Genomic DNA, 9981 nt, shown 5'->3' with positions numbered 1-9981 from the left:
GTTGACTGTAGTAGTATTGATATTAGTAACAATATTTCTTGAAACAATCAAAATATTGAGAAAATTTTTGCACATTCGTTCTAAAATTTTGAGATATCTAATATATATTCGATCATAGCCTACTAATCACCTTATCAACAAACTCAATGAAACATATTAGCCCGGTATGCTCCATGCATTCAATGCTGTGCGTCAATGGCATGGTTTGGTTCCGCTTTGATTAGCTCCTTCAAGCATCACTTGCTGGGCTCTGCCTAGCACTGTTATAGCCTAACCTCTGCATTTTTCGACGATGATTATCTGAAGAGTGGATAAAATTGAAACCATGCGTTGCTCGTAAGGTGCACCCACCAGCAGAGGTCAGGCGGAAGCATCATAGATCATCCGCTAAACGCATACCGAGGCACGTTTGGTTGAGTCCTTCTTTGAAGTAGGCAATCGTTTTATTCACATCGAGGGCCAACAGTATGGCAGGTATGAAGTTCATGGCAGCCTGCGGCCGTAACCGTGTTCGAATGTTGTAGATACGTATTTGCACTGTGCCCTACTGCGGTCGGAAACAAGGGTATTCGGAACAATATCGGCTGAATTGGGCCATTGGGCCATCTTATATTAACAAGGCAGCGTCCATTTATTACGTAACGCTAAAATTGGAAATTTTTGACCCCCTCCCCCCCTCCGTAACGCTTTTTGTATGAAAAATTCAAAATTTTTGTATGAGCCGTAACGCTTGAGCCTACTCCCCCCCTCCCCCTAGAGCGTTACGTAATTTGTGGATGCCGCCCAATGAAGTTTAGTTCATAGAACCAACTCATACTTGATATAGTCATCAGTTGAGCGTATTTTTCAATACAAGCATCAATAAGTATATGTAGAACAATTGTGTCATTGTTAAAATATAATTGATTATGCCGTGATATACGTTTAAAAAGGTAGGATCTAAATTATATTTTTTTAATAACTGATCGTAAGACAGTGCACTATGGGCCAATCACTCAATCTGGCGGGATATGATAAACCCCTCTCCGAGCAGCTTCATTTGGTATCGCAAAAAAATCAAATCGTAATAACTTTTTTTGAAGATCTTGAAAACTTCAAAAAACATCATATCGTAATTTTCAGATATCTCCAAGAATACTTACCCGGTTTGTATGATTTTTTTCAGTGTAGCTCCTTATTACCTGGCATTGTATAGTCCACATTTTATTTTTTGATAAATTGACAGAAAACAAAATTGCCGTCAAAGGCATTTTATATGCCCTCAAGGAACATCGGAATATCTTCAAAGCCAGATCGCCCATGATTAATATCGACACGGATTCTTAAACTAGATGAGTTTTTTCAGAACTTTTGAAAATAGTGCAAAAATATTAAGAAACAGAAAAGTTATAGCGATTTGAATATTTTTTCGATAAAAAATGAAGCTGCTGGTAGAGGGGTTAATTACTCGACAACAAAGCATTTTCAGCATTTAGAGTCATCTGCAAAGTTGTTTGTAACAACGAGAACAATCTACTTACATAAACGATTAGTTCAAAAAACCGTATGTATGGATGGCGCCACGAAATATCTTTTTAAATGTGACGTTCTAGAGACATATTGGCTTATTCGGCAAATTAGGTAATTTTGTTGAAAAAAAAAACAGCTCTATCGAGCAGTGTGCATCGTGCCTTCGTGCTGTGCGTACACGAATTCTCTCTGCTCTTGGAAGTTTTTTAAAAACTACCTAAAGCAATAAAACAGTACTTTTCCTTGTTTGGACTCGTGCTTTCGATTTTTCGTTGCACCCGTTAGCGAAAGCTAGCGGTGGTAATCCTTCTTAGACTCCGTCTTGGGAAAAACCTCTCAAAGATAACGTATTCTTTCGTTTATTCACTAAACATGGTTACAACTGCTAATAAAAGGAAGGGTGAATCTTTGAATTCATAACTTCCTTCCAAAAAAGTGCGGTTTAAAACTGTCACTAAACGTGGCAAGAAAGGAACGTTTCTCCGGAATGCAAACTTTCTTCCAAGGGTGAAATGGATAATGTTGAAAATTGCATCATTATGCAACATTAGAGTGATTCCAAGCAACAGCACCAAAATTTGGTAAATTTTTTAATTCATTTTTTTCTATTGAGCTGAAACTTTGCACAGTTTTCCAGTTCCATCTAAATCGTCATTTTCCGATATCAAATCTTCAAGTTGAGTCACGACTAACTTTTCAAAAGGGTGTATGTGAAAATGGTTCAAAAATATTCAAAAAGCTGCACAGCAAAAACGGTTCGTTCGATTGTTAGACAACTAAAGAAACAAAGTTAGACAACTAAATAAAGATTCCAAAAAACATACACACAGTAAAAAAAATTTTTTTTTTTGCATTAAATAACATAATTTTTGACACAAAAACTCAAATATCTCAAAACTCTATCGGAATACCAACGTAATTTTTTGAGGGAAAACGGTCCATTATATTAGCTATCTACCATAAAAATTTGGTGATGGTAAACCAATAAACAAAAAAGTTATGACATTTCAAACATGTCACAATTTTCACATATAGTAGAAAAAAAATTTTTTTTTCGGTGTAAATTATTACGGGAACCGCAGTTTGTTGCTGATTTTATTGTTAAGGGCATTGCGTGAATTAAACAAGTCGTTTTCATGTATTCATACTTATTTATTTATTTATTGTTATTCAATTTTTTTACAATATCGAACACTTTTGCATCATTATCAGTACAGTTCGAGTATAGTTTTGCTTTAATTTTATTTTCTGACAATGGAATGAAACAGTGAAATTTTTGGGTTCCTTGGATCGTTTTCGCGTTATTATATTGCTCGCTGAGCTCTGATGCCGTTAATTCGTACTCTTCAGTAGTAGTAAAACAAAATGATAATTTTGTTAAATCTTCTTCTTTTCTGCGATTCGCCCAATCAAATAGTTCTTTTGCAGTTTTAATTGGATGCTCACGTTCTTTGGCTAAATTTGCTCTTGTGGCCATGTGCTTTATGGTTCCTCCAATAGCATCACAAGGACCTTTGCCATGTGACGTAGCAAAGAAATGCCATTCTGCATCAATTCCGTACTTTGATTTAAATTGACATATGCTCGAAAAATTCTTACGGTTTTTGTACTGCGATGCTGCTCCATCAGACATGAAATATATCTTTCTGATTTCTTTATCCTTATCAACGCGTAAAAAGTTAATCATTTTGGCAATGAACAAATTTACATTTACTGAGTTCAATTTGCGTACTTCCATTGAAATAAATAACGAATGGATGAATTGCAGCTTGTTGTACGTTCCAGTGATGGGACTGCACTTCATCTTGCAATACAAAGCTATAGTTTTCAGAAAAATCACAAATGACTAAAAAATCACCATCTTGTAATGTATTTTTCGTATTTTTTAAAAAGCGGGATTGCTCTGTTTTAATAAAGTCGTGAGGAATTAAACTTTCTAATTTCAAGCAAAAAAATGACACAAACTCATCTACAGGTTTTACAATAGTTTCTAGGTCACACCTATCCGTGGTCACCCATTGCTCAAATGATAACTGATCAATATAATTTTCTTCAAACTCAACGAATAAAGTATTTTCCAATGATGAAGAATCTGGACAATCCGAACAAGATCGTAGATAGCAATTTGATGTTGTATTTTCACACAAAAGACTACCAGTTAACATTTTAATATCCTTTGATATATTGATTCTTTTCAAACTATGTAAGATTAGGTTAATATTTTCGTGTGTTGTGCACACACAAACATTATGTGTTCCTGAATTGGATAGAAGCTTGTATTGCCTTGGACGAAGGCTTGCAAATGAGGAAAAACCCCGAGTCTATGAATGGAGAGTTGCGCGAAGAGTGAAACCAAATCTACCTATCGAACTGTCAAACCGTCTACCTATCGAGCAGACCAGCAAAACAGATAGGGGCTGTTTTCGAAGACGAAGAAGAACAACCATTCAAAGAAGTCTCTTCGCGCAACTCTCCATTTATAGACTCTGGAAAAACCTACCTTAATATTTTCGTTAATTTCCTTGAAGCGTGTATACGCTTCTTTCAAAGTAGTCATCATTAATCGTTTTTGGATTGCTTGACGCTTTCCATCTTTTTTTACAGATACATAATCTTTTTGGCCAGGCATAGCTCTACTTACTTCATCGTCTTCAAAATATTGAATTATTTTTTCTTTTGTCTCATCTGTTAATGAAGTACTCGACCTAGCATTTTTGGTTGCAAGACAGTTATTTTTGAATTGTTTTGCCTCTTTTGCTGTATTTCTATTGGTTTTGAACTCATCAATGGCGTCTTGAATAGACCACGAGCTTGGCAGCATCGACAAAATCAATAATTTTTCTTTCCTTGTCGTGGCTAGATTCGAGAACCTTTCCTTCATATTCATAATTACCTCATCGTAGTCTGTATTTTCCACATCCTCAGGTCCTAATTTGAAGAGGTTTCTTCGTACAGCTTCGTTGATTTCACGGTATTTTTTCTCGGGATAATTGACGTAACCCATCTTCGTCCATTTAATCGGAGTCACTTTTATTCCAGCTATCCCTTCGTTGAAGCGTTCGATGTTGACCTTCTGGATGCACTCATCTTTTGATTGATTTGTTGAAACAGATGTCGCTGATGGTACCGTGGCAAGACTATCTGCCCTTGGTACTTCTGGTAACTCCTCAGTTGTTGTCGGTGCATCTAGTAATTCCTCAGTTGTTGTTGTTTTCGAACTTCCTGCAACCTGATCCACCGATGATGTACAGATTGCCCGTTTAAACGGCAGGACGTACAAATGCGTAAATTTGTATTCAATGTAGACATTGGAGCATAACCAGCCGCTTTCAGTTTATCTATGGTACTTTCGGTGCAATTTCGTAGCTCTTTCGAACACTTTTTTTTCTGCAAACGGCCTGCAACAGTTGAGAAAGCGACTATTCATGTTGCTCGTTAGATTTTAATAAACAAAATCACTTTTAAGTTTTTACTGACTAGTTTGGTGTCGTTTGCTTGACTGAAGAAAAATTTTACAATTAAATCTTTTATAACCATAGTGGTAGTATATTTTTAGCTTTTTCGTGAGTATGTTCATGGTATGTACCTATCATGTTTTTGATGTTGTTGAAGTTACTCGCTTTCTCCCAAATATGATTAACAAAGTCTATTCTCTACCAAGGCGGGTCTATACCCAGGTGTAATCAGATTTTAACTTTGTGGGGAAAACCAGCGCCGAGAAAACCGACCTGCTTTACGTATACTAGATCACCTGGGTATAGACCCGCCTTGTTCTCTACGAGGTAAACTTTTTGCAGGTAAACTAGTCGTATACCTGTATAGAAATTTTTTTTTGTAGCTTTTGTCTTCAATATTAGATTTCTTATAGGTTTCTTTTATCAAAAGGTTTCAACACTATTGAGAGAATTTTTCTTCAGTTACGTACAATAAAAAATATGACTCTATCAAGACTTTATATCACAACACTGGATCGCGTCTAACTTTCTAATAGATGCCATAATAGTTATGAATAATTAAATAAAATATCATGAAAACAACTTGTTAACCTCATGTGGTACCCTTAACAAAAAATTCAGCAACAAACTGCGGTCCTAAAAAAAATTAACAATGAAAAAAAAAAAATTCACTAAGTGTCAAATTTGTGAAATATTTGAAATGTCACAACTTTTTTGTTTATTGGCTTACCATCACCAAATTTTTATGGTAGATAGCTAATATAATGGACCGTTTTCCCTCAAAAAATTACGTTGGTATTCCGATAGGGTTTTGAGATATTTGAGTTTTTGTGACAACAATGATGTTTTTTAATGCAAAAAAAAATTTTTTTTACTGTGTGTATTTTTTTTGGAATCTTTATTTAGTTGTCTAACTTTGTTTCTTTAGTCGTCTAACAATCGAACGAACCGTTTTTGCTGTGCAGCTTTTTGAATATTTTTGAACCATTTTCACATACACCCTTTTGAAAAGTTAGTCGTGACTCAACTTGAAGATTTGATATCGGAAAATGACGATTTAGATGGAACTGGAAAACTGTGCAAAGTTTCAGATATTTTTGAAATGGTCGATCAGAATCGACTTGCATGCCTCCGTGGAATCCCTCATTAGCAAATTTGATTTAGACAAATTTTCCGAACACCAAATCAAAGCAGTTTCTAGCCCAGCTTTTTGATTCAAGTGAGGAAGCAAAAAGTGCCGCCTATCGGGGTCAGTTGTTCTCAATTTGGGGGATTTAGGCAGGAGATCTTGAACTCTATTAGGGAAATCAAGGTCTCCTTCCAAATCGCAAAGAAAGGAGACTGTCGTGTTTTGCCGGAAACTCTTAAAGATCGTGTACTTCTTCTCAAACGTCTTGAAGAGAAGAAGCACATTTTTTTTCACTTATTACGACAAAACTGAATGTTTGTTCAAAGTTGTCTTGAAGGGTCTCTCAAGTGTCTATAAGTCACCTGAAGAGATCAAAAATGGAATTAATGATTTACTTGGATTTTCTCCAGTCCAATATTATTAAGTTCTCTTTAACAAAAAAGATCTAAATAATATTAAAGCTTTAGAAAAAGCTAGACTTATGTTCGATGTCCGTGTGACATGGGAACATTTCCAGAAACCTGGAGGAAATTACCAGAACCCCACTCAGTGCCGTCGGTGCCAAAAGTGAGGTCATGGCACAAAAAATTGCCGCATGGATGCTAAATGCATGATTTGCGGAAGTTCTTCTCACGCTAAAGACGTTTGTCCAGTGAAGTGAGATACCAATAAGCTTATATGTGCAAATAGCGAGGCAATCATAAGTCAATTTTTTGGGCTTGCCCTTCGCGTAGGCAAGTCGTCGAGGCTCGTGCCAGGCAGATGAACGGTAATATCCGTTACGATCAGTGCTCTTAAGGATATTTCTCAATTCAATACTCTGATATTCCTACATGTTTTTCCTCTTCTAGAAACCCTTCTACGATTGATTCGGTCTTAACCGATTCTAGTCACCTTTGTAGACAACTGATTATTCATGCTGATTTTGATTCTGATCATGTCTCTGTTACATTTCAAATATCCCATGAAGCGATTCTTCATCCTATCAGCTCCACTTTCAATTATTTTCGAGCCGACTGGAATATATATGAAACATATATTGACTCTAATCTTGATGTTAACATTTCTTTTATATTGACAATGCTTTTGAAACTTTAACAAATTCCATTGTTGAAGCCAGGAGCATTGTAATTCCAAAATGTTAAGTAAACTTTGAATCGACGATAATCTTAAACTCTTGTTCCGCCTTAAAAACGTGAGGAGAAGGCAATTTTAACGCACTCGCGATCCTGCTATGAAAATTATATGGCAAGATTTGGAGAAAGAAATTAATTATTACTAACTAATTGCGAAAAAGATCAAAAACTTGCTATGCAGTTTGAAGGCGCGCACAATTTTAATTTAGCACTTACTAGTCCAATAGAAATTCAAGTTACTCAGGACTTCGAAAATATTTTCAATCAAGAGAACGTTTCGAAATTTCCTGGGAGACTGATTTGGAATAAGTGAGAACTATTATTAAAAAAAAAAAACAAAAATCTGAAAGCTGCTGGCGATGATGGAATTTTTAACATCCTCATCCTCCCTTTTACCTATCTCAATCATTTTGCCTGTCCCCTGTACATTATTAGAATAATTCAAAGTTATCTGTCAAATCGCACACTTCAGTTTAATTTTCAGAACTCCAGGTCTGAAAGACTTCCTGTAAGAGCTGGTGTTCCTGAGGGCAGCATTTTGGGACTAATATTATACAATATTTTCACATCTGACTCACCTGAGATACCTCAGGAATGTCAAAGATCCTTGTTTGCGGATGAAAAAACGGCGATCAAATAAATTTAGAGAGTCGGTCCCTCAAGGAACATCGGACTATCTTCAAATCCAGATGACCAATGATCAATACCGAATCAAATTCGAAAACTATAAGCGTTTTTTCAGTTGTTACTATTACGATTTTTTTTTGTGGTGAAAAATGAAGCTATCGGTAGAGGGGTTTATTTAATCTCGTATGTGTCAATAATATCCATTTCTTATTGAAATTTCAAATGACACAAGTGATTTCGAAACTTGGGGTAGTAATAACGGCGACTTGTTATCCACTGACCCTTAAATTTACCGGCTCAGAGTACTTACTACGTTAGCCACAGCAGCTTAGCCAGTGTTTCATTTTCCGCTGTATTCGCATTCACGCCAGAAGTATGCACCGAGCTTACCAGCGAATTTCAATTTCAAACACAGTTCCCGTCACCAACTATGACGATGTACATTTAAACGAATCCATTAGAGAAAAATTATTTAGTGATTGCATTTTAAATCGATACCAACACAGCGTAACAATCCACCCGATTGCCCGCAGCTATATGATGGGGTGCAAAGTGTTGGTCCGATTAGTGGACAATTATTGGCGCAATACGATTCAATATGTTCAATACGTTCATCTCGTCGTTTCGTTGGTTGTTGAGTATTGTGAATGATTCACTGGTGGCTTCGATTGTAGTAGAGTTCTATAGATCGGGGATGCCCAACGTACGGCCCGTGACTCCATTTTGTGCGAAACGTGATGAGGTAGAAGGATCTTTTCATATATGGTCCACTGGTTGACTATTCCACCAACTTGAAATTAGAAAATAATATATTATCTTGGTTATGTTTTACTTTGCTTGGTATCTCCTTACATGGCTGAGTATAAACTCAAGAAGAATCTCTCTTCATTGTATAAATTTTCTGCGAGTGATGGATACACAACATACTAAACGAAAAAATATAATTCCTATCAATCAGTTAAGCAAAACAAATGCAAAAATAATTACTATTAGTATGACACTTTTTTGTTTGTTGTCATTTCTTGAAAGTAATAAAACAGCCTTCAGGAGGTCTGGTCAAAACTTTCTTTTGGTGCGTGTTTTAAGATACTGATTTAACCCTATGTGCTATGCTTTTGGGTCATTGGGACGATATAATAATTGTATTAGGAAGAAGTGTTGGCAGTTTCACACTCAAATATCTATCAATGAACTCTTTCGCGAGAACTTATTAGACATTTGCTTTGAAAATCACGTGCAAAATCGCTCAATCAAACTTAAGCCGTCAAAAATGATTCAGTTATAAGGCCCACAAAAAGACAACCGAATGCTATCGTTTACGTTAGAAAGGATTACTATAATGCGCCAGCCTAGAAAGAAATCATTGCTTTGAGTGAGTGAACTGTGGAAATACAAGACAATGACTCAAACAGATGAGCCAACTTATCCTTGATATTTTGACTGCTGAGTTGCGTGATTGACAACTAATTCACGAGAAATTTCAATCGTGAGTTCTGACAATTTTAGTTTCTTACAACACTGTTAGAAAGGTCAACAAATCATCCGCAGACACCGTAAATTTGTTTACTTTCCATAACTATTAGAAAATGTCAATTTGATTGATGATTCCAACAATTTCTCTAAGGGATGTTTAATTTACTATCCCAGCAATCGAATATCAATTGAAACAGTGACATATAGTGCACCCTTAATAGATATGTTTTTTTTTTCAATTTTTTTTGTCATGTTCGTTACTCGTTTTGGCGCCCCCTGGAGACTAGCGCCCCTTGCTGTCAACCGCACACAATATTGTTTCTGAGATTTGATCCGCGAATCAAAAAGATTGAGCGGCCCTGCTATCGATGCTGTGTGGAGTTGTTGTAGTTGTGGTTCATGTTATAATTAATTACTGTATCACAGCATACAACATTCGGACGAACAAGAATTCAAGCTGTTCATTCGATGAACTCCAGCCTAGACTTAGGCAAGAAATGCAACCATAATCATCACCCCCATGTTGCCAGTGGTCGATCCGTAGCTTCATATTCGAATTCGTTTTCCATTCACGAACTTCACGAGCATGTGGTGACCGTTGCAGGGTTCATCAAAGGCGTATGTGTTTGGCGCTGAAACGACGGTCCAATCT

This window comes from Aedes aegypti, chromosome 2, assembly GCF_002204515.2.
Source record: "Aedes aegypti strain LVP_AGWG chromosome 2, AaegL5.0 Primary Assembly, whole genome shotgun sequence".
Taxonomy (NCBI): Eukaryota; Metazoa; Arthropoda; class Insecta; order Diptera; family Culicidae; genus Aedes; species Aedes aegypti.
The sequence above is the reverse complement of the archived record's forward strand: the minus strand, read 5'-3'. Positions refer to the sequence as shown.